The sequence below is a fragment of the Phocoena phocoena genome, chromosome 1, assembly GCF_963924675.1.
Source record: "Phocoena phocoena chromosome 1, mPhoPho1.1, whole genome shotgun sequence".
NCBI classification, from domain to species: Eukaryota; Metazoa; Chordata; class Mammalia; order Artiodactyla; family Phocoenidae; genus Phocoena; species Phocoena phocoena.
In genome coordinates, this window is record NC_089219.1 from 140,076,645 (window position 1) to 140,094,159 (window position 17,515).

Here is a 17,515-nt window from a genome sequence, read left to right on the forward strand (position 1 = left end):
TGTGAAATGGGAATAATGACAAATTTTTAAATGAGCTCTTGGGAGGGATAAATGAAGTGGTGTTATGGGTTGAATTGTGACCTCCACATTCATATGTTGAAGTTCTAACCCCCAGAGCCTCAGAATGTGACCTGATTTGGATATAGGGTTCTTGCAGATATAATTAGTTAAGATGAGGTCATACTGAAGTAGGATGAGCCCCTAATGCAACATGACTGGTGTCCTTATAAAAAGGAGAAATTTGAAGACAGACATACACTCAGGGAGAACACCATGAGAAGCAACCCTGGGAGAAGCAACCCTGTCTGAGAAAGGGAAGGAGAGCTTCACAGAGGGACTACAGTGAATTTCCATCTTGAGGGATGAGTAGAAGTTTGTTTAAGTAATATGGAAAGTGCAGATATGGGGAGCTGAGTTAAACATGATGCGTCAAGGGGGGGACTTCCTGGAGGAGGAAGTCTGAGCTGAGATTTGAAGGAAGGAGGATGGCATGGAACCCCATGGTGAAAGGAGCATAGTTCAAGTACCTTATCATAGTCAGGAGACATGTGGGAGAGGAACCTGGAGGTATTGACAGAGGTGAGGACATGAAAGGTCTTACTGGCCATGCTACGTAGTCTAGACTTTATCCTGTTGACAGTAAATAACATATATATATATATTTTTTTTTAAATAAATTCATTTATTTATTTTTGGCTGCGTTGGGTCTTCGTTGCTCTGTGTGGCTTTTCTCTAGTTGCGGCGAGCAGGGGCTGCTCTTCGTTGCGGTGCACGGGTTTCTCATAGCGGTGGCTTCTCTTGTTGTGGAGCATGGGCTCTAGGCGCTTGAGCTTCCGTAGTTGTGGCTCGCAGACTCTTGAGCACAGGCTTCAGTAGTTGTGGCACACGGGCTTAGTTGCTCCGCGGCATGTGGGATCTTCCCGGACCAGGACTCAAACCCGTGTCTCCTGCACTGGCAGGCGGATTCTTAATCACTGCACCACCAGGGAAGCCCCGACAGTAAATAATATTTTTATTGTGGTAAAATATACATAACATAAAATTTTAATCATTTTTAAGCGTGCAATTCAGTGGCATTAAGTACATTCACACTGTTGTATGTACATCACCCTCATCCTTTTACAGAACTTTACACCCTCATCCCAAACAGAAACTCTTCTCATTAAACATACATTCCCCCACTTTCCCGCTCCTATCCCCAGACTCTTTTCTACTTTCAACCACTACTTTACTTTCAATCTCTATGAATTTGCCTATTTTAGGAACCTCATATAGGTGGAATCATGCAGTATTTGTCCTTTTGTGCCACCCCACATCACATAATGTTTTCAAGGTTCACCCATTTGTAGCATGTATCAGAAGTTCATTTTTAAGCCTGAATTTTCTTCCTATCTATTATCTATCTATCTGTCTATCTATCTAACTAGCTACCCATACATACATTTTGTTAATTCACTCATCTGTTGATGGCATCTGGTTTTTTCCTACCTTTTGGCTATTGTGAATAACGCTACTCTGAACATTTGTGTACAAGCATCTGTTTCAGTTCCTGATTTTAATTTGGGGGGTATATGCCTAGAAGTAAAATTGTTGGATCATATGGTAATTCTATGTTTAACATTTTGAGGAATCATCAAACTGTTTTTCACAGCAGCTATACCATTTTACATTCTTACCAGCAATAAACAAGGATTCCAGTTTCTCCATATCCTCCCCAACACTTGTTATTTCGTGGGTTTTTTGATAGTAGCTATCCTAAAGGGTGTGAAGTTGTATCTAATTGTGGTTTTGAGTTGCATTTCCCTAAGGACTGATGTTGAGTATCTTTTCATGTGCTTATGAGGTATTTGCCTATCACCTTTGGAGAAAAGTCTATTCAAATCCTTTGCCTTTTTAATTGGGTTGTTTGCCTTTTTTGTTGTAGGATTGTAGGAGTTCTTTATGAATTCTGGACATTAATTGCTCAGCAGATATATGATTTGCAAATATTTTCTCCCATTCCATGAGTTGCCTTTTCACTTTTTTTTTTTTTTTTAACATCTTTATTGGGGTATAATTGCTTTCACTTTTTTGATAGTGCCCTTTGATGCACCAAAGTGGACTAAATAATTTTAAGCAGAGAATTGATATTTTCCAATTGGTATGTAAAGGGTGGATTGGAGTGGAGTGAGGTCAAAAGGCAGGGAAACTGATTAAATAGCCACACTATCCCGGCAAGACATGGTATGTTCTGAGTTGAAACAGAGAAAAAATTGAAAGGTAGACATTTAGGAAGCAAAGGCAACAGGATTCTGGTGATAGTGTAGAGAAAAAAAGGGACAGAGGGAGGAAAAATTGTTGAGAAACTACTTCCATATTCAGCAAGAGATGATGAGAACCTGAAAAGGGAACATTGATGAGAGCAGAGAAGGGGCCACATTTGAGGAGATTAAGTTCCAAATGATTGGACAGGTGTGAGAAAGGGAGGAGTGATGAATAACCCCAAGCATGGGCAATCCAGTAAAATATGACCTTAATTTACAGTTAACAACCTAAATTAAATTAGTCTCTGACACAGACTAGCCTAGATGTGTTGCTTCCTGTAGTAGCCGAGTTTACTGGAGCCTGCCCTGAATCATCCTTCCCTCACTTTCCACTAAAGTCATTTCTCCTTGTAAAAGTATCTTCTATGATTTATCACTATGATATGACTTATCAACCTCGAATCCTTTTTTGGAAGGGTATGGAATAAATAAATGTAAAAAACATAAGCCCATATTCTAATCTGGAGCTTTGTGACTTTGAATAAGGACCTAAACTCCATAAGCTTCTGTGTGCTTCCATGTTTGTTAAATATAATATAATTTACATTAATTAATATAAATCTATATTTTAATGGCACCTTCCCCATGCAGATGCTGTAAGGATCAAATGGAAATAATTCAGATCAAACCCTTAGCACTGGGCCTGGACACAGGAAACCTCAATACATATAAGCTGTTGCAGTCTTTGCTATTCCACCCCCATAGCCAATGGCCAAGCCCAGTTGGATCTAAAACAGCTTGAAGACTGTGGCACAGCAGTGAGCAGTGCAGGCAATCTGTGCAGGCCAGAGCCTCTGGCTCTTCATGCAGTGAGTATTGTGAAAGAATCATACCCTTGGAATCAGAAAATCGTGGCTTGAAATCTTGAATCTTCTGTTGACTAGCTTTATGGCTTCTTCTCCTTAAGACTCAAGATGGGGTGACAGCAGGTCAGTCCCAGTGGTGAAGGGAACACTGGTCGCTTCTCACAGAAATTTGTCACTGTGTTTTGTCTGTCTTCAGAGGCATGACATCCAGTAGAAATGGCAGCTTCTCTCACTTGGAGCCCAGTTCTAGAGTTGAATCCCCTACCTATAGGAATATGGTGGTCAACCTGGATGGCACACAGGATTGCACTTCAGAATGCTTATGGTGCTGGGTAAGAGAACTAGCACATATTATGTATCAAAGCCCGCTGATCATTATCACCTATAAGGTGCATCTTCCCCCACCCTCAGGGGAAGTGACACCATGGAGGGCTCAGTCCCCAGCTTGTTGGCCACTTCTGAACCTCAGGAGTGTGGGTTACAGCCGTCTAGCTGTAACGGTGCATCACAAGGTGACTTCCTGACAGGCTGTCTCTGCCAACAAAAGGTTGCAGCTGTTTCACAGCTGAGAGTGGGAAGGACTTTGAAATGACTGCATTTAAATAAGCATTTTCTGCCCCATGGGTTCAGTTAGCAATGGTTATGTCAAGCATTTAAAGGTGTTGTACCCCATCGAGCTATATTTCTACAGGGAAATGTTAAGGAAAGATGCAACTATACGTGTACAAAGAGAGATGAAGAAACCATAGTCTGAAACCACATGATTTTAATATTTCTAACACGGGCTAACCCAAGCTCTGGAGAATATGTGACACCACCCCTCCCCCTACAAAAAAAGGGCAAAAGGGCAGCTTTTATGATTTTTTTGTTTAATTCTCTTAATGCAAATTAGCTTGTCAGTGTATTTTGTCTGCCTTCAAAGGAGTTAAATACAGTGGAGAGTGCTAGTCACAAACACGTGTATTCCACAAGCTAGCACTGACCCGTACACATTTCAAATTTGAATTAATTGCTGACATTAAAGATTGGGGAGGGCAGCAATATTCAGGATTTCAAAACTGCTGGGAAGTTATGTTTGCTTGGGTCCTCTGACAAAGCAAATGCCAAGATGGGATTAAATATGCAAAAATTTTATTAGGGAAAATGCTTATATGAGGAAAAAATAGGGAGAAGCCCAGAGAAGGCTGGGAGGGCAAGTCTGAGCAGCAGTGAAGGAGAGAGGAAGGGAAAGTTGGGTTGAAGTGTTCTAGGCTGCCAAGCAGTCTGAGGAGGATTCAGCAAAGAGTGGAGAGTCCTGGGGGCAAAGCTGGCTGTCAGAGGAGTCCTGTGTCTCCCAGGAATGGGTCTGCTAGTATCCCTGCTGCCCTCAGCCATTGGCTGGGCACAGACACTGGAAAGTATGACTTCTGCACAGACTCAGCCATGGGTTTCAGAGTGCGACAGCTGGGGCATTGGTCAACTGAACTGTCTCTGGTTGGAAGTCTGCAAGTGCATCCCAATGTCTGCCACTGAAGCCATCTCCGGGTAGAGGGTATCTAACAGGCCATTAATCAACCTAAAAAAAGCATGCCCAGAATATTCCCTGCCAGGGAGCAAAGACTTAAAATAGCCAGCCACTCCTTCCCCTCATCCTTACATCCTTAGAACACTGTCTCTTTACCTGTCCACTAAGGTCTTGTATTTGTACGACACTCCTCTGAAAACTCTAGATAAACAAATACATATATATACATATATATGAATGTATATGTGTATGTACCTAAAGAAAAAAGAGCAATCTCAAAACGTATTAATTATAGTATAAATGCTAAATGAGTTTGCAGTGAGCAGAATGGGGGTTTGAACTAAAAATCTTAAAGGTCGTTTTCAGTCCCAATAGCTATACTTCTTTAATTGTTCTTAGGGAAAGATTCTTAAAGGAGTAGACTGTTTTCAATACCCTTTTTCTCTAACTATAAAAGTAAAATGTGCTCTTTGAAAAATGAAGAAATATATTTTAAAATCAATCACCCCCAATTCTACCACAGAAATCATTAACATTTTAATATTTTTCAGAGCATATGTGTATATCTTTTAACTTTTTTATGATCTTGCTAACATATAATTTGATATCCTTTTTTTATAGTATAATGTATCAAACATTTCCCCATATCATTAAAAACTCCTTAGCACGGTATGTATTAGCATACATCTCTGAATATTTCCTTATGATAAATTCCTAGAAGGCTAGTAATTGCTAAGGCAAAGGGCATGCAACCTTCTAACGCTTTTGATCTATATTGATAAATTACTTTATCGGTGGCATATAAGGGTACCTGTTTCCCTAAACCTTCCTTAACTCTAAAGACAGTATTTTTTAAAAAAAAACCCTTGTCAGTTAGGGAGAAAATGGCATCATATTTTTAATTTATTTCCTTTAAACACTAGTAATATTTAACTTTTTATTAGTAATTTGTAGTTCATCTTTGATGAATTATTTCTTCACATCCTTGACCAGTTTTCTATCAAATTTGTGCATTTTTATTATTGGTTTACAGGACTCTTTACATATTAATGACCTAACCATTTATCTATCAAATATATCACAAATATTACCCATGTGTCATTTACTTTTTAATTTTGTTTATGATGTTTTTCTAATGTACAATTGTTTCATGCATTCAAAACTAGTGATCTTTTCATTTATGATTTCTGCTTAGATAAGCCTTACCTATTTCAAGATTATATAAAAATTTACCTATGATTTATTTATTTTCCTACTGAAAAGAATATAAAAGTGGCTTTACTTTTCACATTTAAAAATGTCAGCCATCTGGGATTTATTTTTATATATTTCTCAAGGTAAGAATCTAATTTTGTCATTTTGCAAATTGTTACCAGTTTGTTCCAACACTATTTATAGCATAATCTAGCCTTTCCCATTTATTTGAATTTTCATCTTTATTACACACAAGGATAGTATTTTTAAATTTTTGTGGGTTTAAAAAATCTCCTTTTGATTCACTTCCAGTTTTACTGCACTGCCATCAAAGAATGTGGCCTATACTTTTCTCTACTTTGGGAAATATACCAGCCTTTCTCTTTTGCTGACCACAGTGGATCTCAGCCACTGTGAACTACTGTGTGGTATTTTGAAAAGTAAATTGCTACTACTCATAAAATATTTAAATTTGTGATTGGTGTACATATGAATTAGAGTCTATTTGATATATCACCAATAATAATATCATTCTCATTCACTGGCATTACAATTGTTTTTTCCTCAGTTTTACTGACATATAACACTGTATACGTTTAAGGTACAGAGTGTAATGACTTGACTTACATATACTGTGAAATGATTTCCTCAATAAATTTAGTTAACATCCATCATCTCACAGAGATACCAAAAAAAAGAAAAGAAAAGAAAAGAAAAGGAATATTTTCCTTGTGATGAGAACTCCTAGGAGGCATGACAATTCTTTACAGTGGGGCGGACATGTAGGAGCAGTATGGAACCCCATCAGTTGTGGGTTCCCGCTGTGGCTCCTTACCCTGGTGTCCACGAGGCCTAATCGTTATAGGGTTCCTGTTCTTGAATTTCCAGAAGGACTCTGCTTCCTATGATGCTTTCTAAAGTCTTACAGTCATTCTTCCTAGTCCCTCCAACTCAAGCTAGTATGATTAAGCTTCTATTCCTTACAATGAACAAAGCCTAACTAAAACACCACCACTTTCTTCAGCACAGGAAGAGGGGACCAGTTTATACCAATCAGAGCAGTAACCTGACAAGGTGGACATGAAACTCAAGTGTGGATCTCTAAGGAAGGCAGGCAGCCCTGGTGAGTGGGAGCCTTCTACTGAGTGGCAGAGTTTGCCCATTGTGGGGTAGCCCACCATTGCCTGGGCTAGGCTCTCTCTCCAGTATCTCCCTTACCACCTGGCCCTGAGCACTACTGCAGTGGGATCTGACTCTGCACTTGGCTGTTTGGTACACTTCCAAGAGGTTTGTAGGGATGATTCACTACTCCCTGGCAAGTCTAGCTCCAGCCTCTCTGCATGGGTGACAGTGAGATTCCATCACAAACTCCTTCTTCTAGTTCCTTGGGTCTTGCTTTTGCATTTAGCAGATTGAGGGTTGCCTTTATTTTCTTTCAAATGGGTCTCACTTCATTTAAAGAAAGTATCTAACAAATATTTTTTAGATTTTTCTGGATTGTGGTAGCATCTTAATTGAATTTCTCAGATAGTTACAGATTTCGTCCTATTTTTAAAAATTCCTTTGAAGGAGCAGGAAGGAGTTAAGCCCTTGTGCTCAATTATTATCATGAGTTGAAAATTACATTTTCCAGTTTAATTCTTTTTTTCTCTCACTTAAAACCAAAAAGTTTTAATTTTTACGTAATACCTCCTTATTGAATCTGCCCAACTAATCGAGGGGAAAATGCAATGAAAGCAAATCACCTGGTAGAAATATCAGGATATCTTTAATAGCTGTAAAGTATTATTTAACATGTAATTTGGATACTCTCAGAATAATAGGCGCTGTATTCTTTGGGTTTTTTGCTCTATCCTTTTCTCCATACATTCTTTTTTTTTTTTTTTTGCGGTACGCGGGCCTCTCACTGTTGTGGCCTCTCCCGTTGCAGAGCACAGGCTCAGCGGCCATGGCCCATGGGCCCATCCGCTCCGCGGCACGTGGGATCTTCCCGAAGTGGGACAGGATCTTCCCGAAGTGGGGCACGAACCTGTGTCCCCTGCATTGGCAGGCGGACTCTCAACCACTGCGCCACCGGGGAAGCCCTCTCCATACATTCTTTGTTCTCTCTCTTCTCTCCATAGTCAGTTCATATTAGGATACCTAGTGGGTGATTTTAGGAATAAATAACTCATTCATGAAACACAATTTGAGCCCCACCATTTACAAAGCTTTCAGCAAAAGGTTATAGGAAATGTAAAGGGTAACCAGGTGCTGGCTATAGCAATTGCCATCATAAAATTATAAGCAAGCTTCAAGAGAAGAGCACATGAAAAGGTGTTCAACATGATTAGTCATTAGGGAAATGCAAATCAAGCCTACAATGAGGTACAACTTCACACGAAAAAAGGCAGGCAATAACAAGTATCTGTGAAGATGTGGAGAAATTGGAACCCTCCTATTCTTTGAGGTGGTGAAAATGTTCCAGAATTACAGAGTGGTGACGGTTGCCCAGTCATGTCGATATACTGAAAACGACTGAATTGTACAATTTGCAAGACACGTATTTGACATGTATTAGTCAGAATGGGTTAAGTACTACAACAAATAAACCAAATCTCAAAGGCCTTTAAAATAACCCTAAAACTTCAATAGGAAGTGGGGGAGAAAGAGCTCAATTCTGACAAGGGGGACTTTGGAAAGCTTCTCAGAACGAATGACCTCTAAGCCATACCACAGAGAACAAGTGATAATACAGTAGCCATCTACAAATAGCTAAGTGTGCCAAACACCAGGCCTTTATTTCTAATTCTCTATATACATAGTATGGTCACTCTGCTGCAGGTGCAGAACCTGAGGCTCAGTGGTCAAGATGTCTTCCCCACGTGACAGAGCTAGTGAGTGGCAGAGAATACTGGGATCAGCTGAGAGGCAAGCTCTTGATATGTGTAGGGGTTTGAGTAGTCTACACAGAGGGACATGAGCAAGGGCACAGGGGTAGAACACAGCAGAATATGGAATGGGAAACAGCAAATCAGCTGGGTAGCTGGGCCATCATCCATCCAGTTAGCGATTGGAACTGAGAATCGGCCTGGAAAGGTAAGCAGAGGCCAAATTATGGAAGGTTTTGTGTCGTGATGGAGAAGTTTAGAATTCATTCTGGACCATCACAGAGCTGGAGGCATGTAAGCTAAATGGATCTGTGCCTTAGAGAAGGGACTCTGACAGCAACAAGGATAGTGTTCAACCAGAGAGTCTGAAGCCAAGGTGACTGACTAAGAGTCCAGCAGAGAGGGACTGAGGCCCGGACTGGGGTTGCAGAGCTAAGCAAGGAGGAAAGGAGGAAAAGAATAAAGCCACCATTTCAAACTGGTGAAAGCATTTTAAATATTCATGCTAATGCTTACCTTACATCGACACTGAGCGTTCTGAAGAAGGCACAGCTGTTCATCGACAGAGGTATTTTGGACTAAGGACTGATTTAATTAAATTGAATGCTGAAGCATAGAAACGTCATCATGTCTCAAGCCTTCTAGCCACCTTTGCGCTGTAATCTCCTACCTCTGTCAATAGTCTTCTGGCTAGAAGAACCCACAGGAAGCTTCTGATTAGCCAGCAGGTGTCACGGCCTGACAGGGTTAATCCTTTTTTCTTGTTCTGGCCCCTCGCAAGTGATAAAGACCACTCTGGAGAAGACGGAAAGTGTACTGAGGCTACCTATCATCCAGCAGATTCCAGAAGATAAAATTGTTCTTTTCTGTGCCCAGTGGCCATCGTCAATGTGTAGTCTAAGCACCAGGTCTAAGAGCAAACCCCAGCTCTGTCACTTATTAGTTGGGGTAAGCTTGGTGTTGGCCGTATTACTTAACCTTGCTGTTCCTCAGATCTCGCCTCTAGAGAATGGAGATTTTCCTAATAACTTTATTCCTTTATAGCATTGCAGGGGGGCTTAAATCAGTTAAAACATGTGAGGGAGATTAGAAAACTGCTTGATATACACTAACACCCAAAAACCACTTGAAACACTTGTTTTGGAATTTTTCAGTTCTTTCCTTTAAGAATATGATTTGAAAAGAGTAGGTTGTTTATATCTCAATGACAGCAATATTTTCCATTAACCTGTAAAAACTTTAATTCTCCAATTATATCTCAACTGAAAATAAAAAAGAAACTAACACTTTGTAACAGAAAAATAAAATAAAAACTTTAATTCTCAATAATTGAATCTGAAATCAGTCCATAACATCAGAACCAGTATAGCTTTTGAACTGCAGTGTAATGAGAGGTAATGACTTATTAGCTTTTTTAGGGGTTCTTGCTTAATTATGGTGAAGGAAGCTGCAAATTTTTATGTTTACCTCCTCAATATTGTTTCACTTTCTGAAAGGGAGTAGGGGAAGGAGAGGGGGTTTTCAAAGAGGTAAAGTTGAGATGGAGATGAAAAATTTTTGTCTGTTTCTACTCTCTCTTTTTCACACACACACCCACACTTACGCACACACACGCACACAATTTCCTTTTCTACTTTAGCCACATTCCTTTGTTTATATCACAGTTGCTGAAGTTTCTGGATGTCAATATTTCCTTTCCATTGTCACTAAGAGGAGCCCACATAGTGACTTAATAAGTTAATAGCAACCCTTACTCCTAAGGCTGTATAGAGTTCCCACTGTCTGGCTCGAGTGCTATAGGAACATCAAGGTCTTCAGTTCTCACAGAGCTTACAGTTGATTGGAGAGACAAGACCAACACGTGAAATAACAATACTATTAGCACATAAAAGCTGGAAGCAAGATAGGACTCTAGTGGATACCAGTAAGAACCAATGACTTCAGCGTCTGGAGATTCATCTGTTACACCCACAGTGGTGGAGCTGTTGTGTCACCTGGGAAAAGGGGCTCCAAGCTGGAAAGCGAACTTCCGCTATCTGGAGAAGGCCATGAAACAAGGATAGGAAGCAGACAGCCTGGGGGCGGGGGTGGGGGGTGGTGGTTGGCCGACCCCTCCCAGGTACCGGGAGTTCCCCTCCCTGTGCTCCATTCTCTTTGACCTGTGGCTGAATCTCACTCCTTGGTCATGGATTCCTAACACTTCTTGCTCCAAGTGACTATGGTCCGTGTTTTCATCTACTCCAATTTTGAAAATGAAATAAAGAAAATACATACCCTAAGGAAAAACCAGAGGAAGAAAAAAAAAACAGATGTAAGAATCATAATTTTCCTATCTAGAAAAGCAGGTTACTCAAAGTACTTCACACATAGTTGAGAGACCAGTTAGAACCATTAGCAAGTTGTTAGCACTGACTTTAAACTCCCTGCTCTGATGTAGCCCCAACCATTCAGAAGGAGCTGTGTGGTGTCACTAGAATTAACCATTATAAAAAAAAAATACAAAAACAACACTCAATCCACAACTGCTTATTGGGTCCATTACCTGGGTAATGTGCATTGTGGTACCCCCAAAGAAGATTTAAACATTTAAACACACACACACACACACACACACACACACACACACACAAACTATCTAGTCTCAAATCAATAGCTACTGATCTTGATGCCACCATAAAGATATGGAAGGACCCCAGTAGTATAAGTCTGTAAAATTTCAGCAAGTGAGGGCAACTATGGATTTTCCAAAGGTTCAGAAACTCAGAGGCTGGGGTTCTTCAGCCGTTGTAGGAGTTAGACTGAGGTATAAGAGTGGGAGAGGTTGAAGAGAAAACATGTTTCCAACAGTTAAGAGTGTGGGCTCTGGCATTTGGTGAAAATCAATCTTGGCCTTGTGCTAATTACCTCACCCCTCTGTGCTTCCATTTCTACATCTGCATGGGAATGATGATAATATTCGTATCTCTCTGATTGCTTTGCCAGGAAGATGAAGTGAGTTAGCTCATGTACATTATGAATTACATAATACCATGCTTACCACACAGCAGACAATCAGTGTCAGCTGTTATTGCATGGAGCGAGTACAAAGAAAGCACATTTCAGAGTAGTACTTATTTTAGGATCACTTGTTTCTGAATAATCCTGCCAAAGCTACTTTTGACTTGATTATTCAGAAAAATTAACCAGATTGGAAGCTTTTTTAAAATAAATCATATAGGGCTTCCCTGGTGGCGCAGTGGTTGAGAGTCCGCCTGCCGATGCAGGGGACACGGGTTCGTGCCCCGGTCTGGAAAGATCCCACGTGCCGTGGAGCGGCTGGGCCCGTGAGCCATGGCCACTGAGCCTGTGTGTCCAGAGCCTGTGCTCCGCAACGGGAGAGGCTGCAACTGTGAGAGGCCCGTGTACCGCAAAAAAAAAAAAAAAAAAGAAAAAGAAAAAAGAAATCACATAAATTGAATTCATTTAAATTCATATGAGAAATTATAGGAGGCAGCAGTGTATAGATTTTACTATCTTTTATTCAATCAACCTGTACTTTCATTGGTTTCTTTTTTTACAGTCAATGGTAAAGGGACCCTATATGTCTTAGTCAGTTTGGGCTGCTAAAACAAAATACCATAGGCTGGGTAACTTAAACAAGATATATCTACTTCTCACAGTTCTAGAGGCTGGAAGTCTGAGATCAAAGTGCTAGCATGGTCAAGTTCTTGGTAAGGGCCCTTTTCCTGGTTTGCTTGTGTTCTGGGTGGGGAGAGGCGGAGTGGAGGAGAGCTCTCTGGGTTCTTCTTATAAGAGCACTAATCTCACCATGAGGCCTCCTGCTCCCCACCATGACCTCATCTCCCAAAGGCCTACCTCCTCCTAATACCACCAGCATCGGGGATTAAGGCTCCAACATATGAATTCGGGGATACAAACATTCAATCCATAACGCTGTACTTAAAAGAAACATAAGAAACAAAAATTTCAAACTTATGTGTTATAAATGGTTCTATAGAGCCAAATATTTATAAGTTAAAGCTTTAGAAAGAAAAGAAAATCAGTTATGAAAGAAGTGCCTTTGAAGGTTAAAACTTAACTTTTCTGGGCAAAAGAGATTTTTTTTTTTTTGAAAATTGTATTTAGAGTGTTTGAAGATACATAAGCACCGAGGGGTGAAGTAATTAGCACAGTCTAATATAAATGTATAGTAGATTTAGATTGTGTTGACCAAACAGATGTGCAGGCAACTCTTGCTGTGTGGTTTAGGGTAGGGGTCCCCAACCCCCAGTCCATGGACTGGTACCGATCCTTGGCCTGTTAGGAACAGGGCCGCACAGCAGGAGGTGAGCGGCTGGCGAGTGATCTAGGCTTCATCTGCCACTCCCCGTTGCTCCCCATCGCTTGCCTCACTGCCCGAACTCCCCCAGAAAAATTGTCTTCCACAAAACCAGTCCCTGGTACCAAAAAGGTTGAGGACCGCTGGTTTAGGGTACATACCTAAGCCTCTCCAGCACCTCAGAGGCCCATCCTATCTGCACCCCCCCCACCCCCACTGTACCCTTCCTACCCTCTCTTCTGCAGTCCTTACCCAAATCCCCATGGCCCCACTGCCCCTGCTGTGGCTACGTGCAAGAAAAGGTGTGTGCAGGGGACTTCCCTGGCGGTCCAGTGGTTAAGACTCCAAGCTTCCACTGCAGGGCTCAATCCCTGGTCTCGGAACTAAGATCCTGCATGCCCCCTGGCAAGGCCCAAAAAACAAAAAAAAGAAAGAAAATGTGTGTGTGTCATGGTTGTGGTGGTGATGGGAATCTCCACTCCCATGTCCTCCACATTTGGGGGAGAAAGGAAAGGTGCCCCAGGGATCCCAGGTAAATGAGAAATGAATGTTCACATTAAAAAAAATGTTTATCAGAGCAGTTAATTTCTACAGAAATACCAGCACCAAACAGGGTTTACTGAGAGGCAAAAAGGGCTTAAGTTCCACGACACCTTATTCACATGAGCCTTTCCCAGGGGGCTTTTGCACTTTTAGCTTCCTTATCTGGAAAGTGGCTCCCCAAATTGTAAGTGATTCAAACCCTACAAAACCTGGATTGTTTCTGGTCAGCACTATAGGTTAATTATGGGATTCCTTTCATGGACTTTTGTGACTATCCTGAGAACCTTACTACCACATAAAATGTTGCTTCTAAGGAGTAGTTTCTAGTGAGAATTAACACAACATACCACCTGTTCTCAGCCCTGGGAAGATGTCTGGTCCCTAAACTAGGTTCTTAACAAACGTTTGCTGATTGAATAATAGTGAAATAAATGAAGGGAAAATGGATATACTTGAAGCACTTACTGAGTACTTCTCTCTGGAGGGTAGGATTATGGTGATTTTTATTTCCTTCATACCTGGCTGAGTTTCTGAAATTTTTCCACAGTGAACATGTATTATTTTGAATAATTAAAAACTTGCTTTAAAAGTTCATAGTATGGATTTTGTAAACTTATACATTTATGGAGTGCTTGCTCTGTGGCCTTCTGTTACTTCTGAGGATATCAATTCAGAGGAGACCTACATTGCCTTGCTCTCAAGAAATCTATGGTACCAGTCACAGTTCTGAGCCCTGAAAAGATAGATTACAACACAGGTCAACATTTATAGAGCTTGGTCTACTCAGGTGGCAGTGAGGGAAGGAGAGAATTGGGGAAAGAGAAAAACCTGGTTATCCTCAAGCATCCTTTTATATAGAATTATATGTAAATAAACACACACACACATCTTAGTGATATACTTCTTTCGTCTTACCATAGGAGGTTTTTAGGAGTGGCCTAAAAACCCCAGAGAAATGTTGACTACATTTGGATAAACCCAGCAGATAGATTTTCACTCCCAACTTTAAGAAGGAAGGCAAAGAGAAAAAAAAAAAAGTCTACCAAATTACCAAATCTGGGATTAAACTATATATTTGAAAGAACAGCTCATATTTATTGAGTTCTTACCATGTGTCAGGCATTATGCAAAGTATTTTATATGCATTGCCACCTCATTTTATTTTCCTTTTATTTTGACAACATGCCTATGAGATAGGAACTAGTATCACCAATCCCATTTTACAGATGAGGGAAGGAAGGCTGAAAGAAATAACAAGTCACCTAAGGTAACAGAGATGGTGGCTGCAGTGCCTGACTGGAATCCTAATTAGCCTACCAGCCCTTCTAAACCACTCCTCTTCAGGAGGCCAGATTACAAAGAATTCTGGTTCCAAAGAGAAAAATAAACTAGAATATGGATAATTTAAAAAAATGGAATACAAAGGAGTTTCAAAAACAATGTGATACCAGCTTTTCAAATTAAAAAAGTAAAAACACTGGAAAACTATTTTCTTTTTTCTCTTTGCTCAAAAAGGCCAACTTCCTAGACATTATGGGTGGGTTATTAACTCATTTCATTAAACTAAATTATGAATTTGCTTTTCAAGTAACTGTCTCATCACTGTCACAGCTCCGATGTGTCCTTTCCTGTTTTCCAACTTCATCTTGGCCCAAAGTAAGAAATGATTCGGTTTGTGTGTAATCCACGGGACCCAGGGAGGATCTTTTGCCCCTTTTGTTTTCTTGGGTGTCCTCACTCTGGAGGCCTGGCATTCCTCACGTGTCTAGGGCAATGCAGGAGCAGCGAAGCGCGGGGAAGCCACACAAAAGACATCCAACCACTATCAATGTTGAAAGACCAATTCAGGGCGCACACGAAACACCCAGTATGCCCAGGAAAAGAAGAAAAAATGCCTTCTCCCAGAGGGTGAGAAACTGGTTGATCTCTTGTGAGTGTCCACAAAAAACTGAGCAGGTAAAATGGTGGGCGGCGATCTTTGTGGATCCCCAATCATCCCAAACGCGCCTTGCAGGCGTGGCCTCCGCCCTTTAGTCCCAAGAGGCCGGAGGGGCAAAGGGGGGGGGGGCAGGGCGCGAAGTCTCAGGCGGTGTCTCCTTCCCGTCCCCAGTGCAGCTTCTGCCCAGTGGCCGACGCTTCATTCATCTTGCAGGCGCCGCGGCTCGAGGGCAGGGTAGCGGGGCAGGGGCCGGGGCCGCTGGGCAGCGCCCGCCGGTCCAGCGAAGGGAGGGGCCGCGCGGCGCGGCGAGGATGCCCGGCCTTCCCTCCCTCTGCTTCCAGCAAGCGCAGCCCCGCGGCTGGGCCCAAGGGCTGGCTTGGGCTTCCCGCAAAGCTGGGCCGCCCCGGCCTCCGAGCTGCCCCGTGGCTTCCACGCCACCGCCCGGGTGTCAGGCCCAGGACGCAGCTTTCACACACACACGCCCGTCCTCACCCTCCTTCCCTCTCTGCAGCCCTGGCAGCCCCGCTCTCCTGGTCCCTTTCTCCGGGGTGCGCGGCACCCCCGCGGCCTCCGCAGGCCGTTCCCAGGGGCGAGGCTGGGTGCTGGACGCGCGCGGGAGCCGGGCGCGGGGAGGGGCCGGCGGTGGGGGAGTGTCTGGCTGCCCCCGCCCCTCGAGTGAGTGACTGGGCGAGGAGGTCCCCTCCCTCCCTCCCCCTCCCTTTTTCCAGGTCCCCTCCCTCGCTCGCTCTCTCCCCACCAGCTCCGGCTTGCTCCCTGCCCACTCCCACGGGGACGTTCCGTGCAGCGGCCGCCGCTTCTTTCACACTTTAGTTAGGAGCCGCGCGCCGCGCTCAGTTGCTGGAGAGCTGGCCGCGCGCCGCAGCCTCTCGCACGCACGCACGCGGGCCGGGCTTCGGGGGTTTCGGCTCTTACTCCCGGCGTCTGGGAGGAGGGGGAGACCCGGACTCACTGTGGGGAGGAGGAGGAAGAGGAGGAGAAGGGAGGAAGAAAACAAGCGAGGAGGATCCGGGCGGGGGGCGGGAGGCTTACCACCTTCAGCCCCCCCCGCGAGCGCCCAAGGTAAGCGTGAGCCCACGCCGACCTGGGGCGGGGGCAGTTGGCGGCGCAGCCCGCCCGGGTTCCGCTCCGGGCGCGCCCGGGTGGGCTGTGAGGGAGGCCTGCGGGGTGCCTGCCGCGCGGCGGGGACGGGAGCCGCGGTCGTGGCGCTGCCGGCGCGCGCGGCCCGGGCCGGGGCTGCTGCTGCTGCTGCTGCTGCTCCTCCTGCCGCCACCGCCGCCGCCGCCGCTGCCGTTGCGGGGCTGGCGGGGACGGAAGCTGGGGTTGGGGGGAGCTGCTGGGGGCGTCTGCTGGCCGGGGCGGAGGGGTTGGGATGCGGTTGGGGCTGCTGACGACTTTCGTCACATTGAGGCCTGGGTGTCTGGGATTCGACTCCCCTCCCTTCCCATCCGCACTCCCCGCCGCCCTCAGCCTTTCTTGCTCCCCTCGAGCTTTGCCTGTAGCCGCCGTACTTTGCAAGCCAGAGCTTGAAAGAAAAAGGGAAATTCAGAATTCTCTGCTAAATCTCCGAGTCTCTTCTCCCGCTCTGACTGATTGATGTGTTTATGTGGGTGCCGTGATCCCCGGGATTTCTGAAGTTTTGACCTTTTTGGGGTGACTTGTCTCGATGCAGCGATTTGCCCACCTCGATGTATTTATTATTCGTGCCCATGCGAGGCAGCCAGAGGGTGCCTGGTTATTGTACTGGGGAAAGATTTCACTCCCTTCTGCAGGCAGTTCGCGAAGTGCGGCCGCCCCTGCCTCTGGTTTGTTGCCTGACGTCCTTCGCCGGTCTTCCACCCTGCCCCCACCCCCTCCTCGGAGGGATTTTTTTTTTTTCTACTTACTGTTTGTGTGAGAGAAGCCCCTGGGCTTAGAGCCTTTCATCTCCCATTCATCCCTCTTCTAAAGCTCTGAATTGTCTCAGGCACGATGGTAAAAATTGGGGTGGCTTTCTCTGCTCCAAGAGTTGCACGGTCAA

General features: G+C 43.8%; 1 protein-coding gene across 2 annotated transcripts in view; it reads left to right on the forward strand.

Annotated features, from left to right (window-relative positions):
- Positions 1–17,515, forward strand: part of C1H1orf21 (chromosome 1 C1orf21 homolog) — a 372,503-nt gene that overhangs the window by 128,141 nt on the left and 226,847 nt on the right. The window contains exon 1 of one of the 2 annotated variants that reach the window (XM_065893784.1): positions 16,302–16,557. The exons of the other annotated variant lie outside the window; for it this stretch is intronic. The gene's annotated coding sequence lies outside the window, so the exon portion shown is untranslated. Of the gene's footprint in view, positions 1–16,301; positions 16,558–17,515 lie in introns of those variants that run through there. 2 annotated transcript variants of the gene reach the window in all.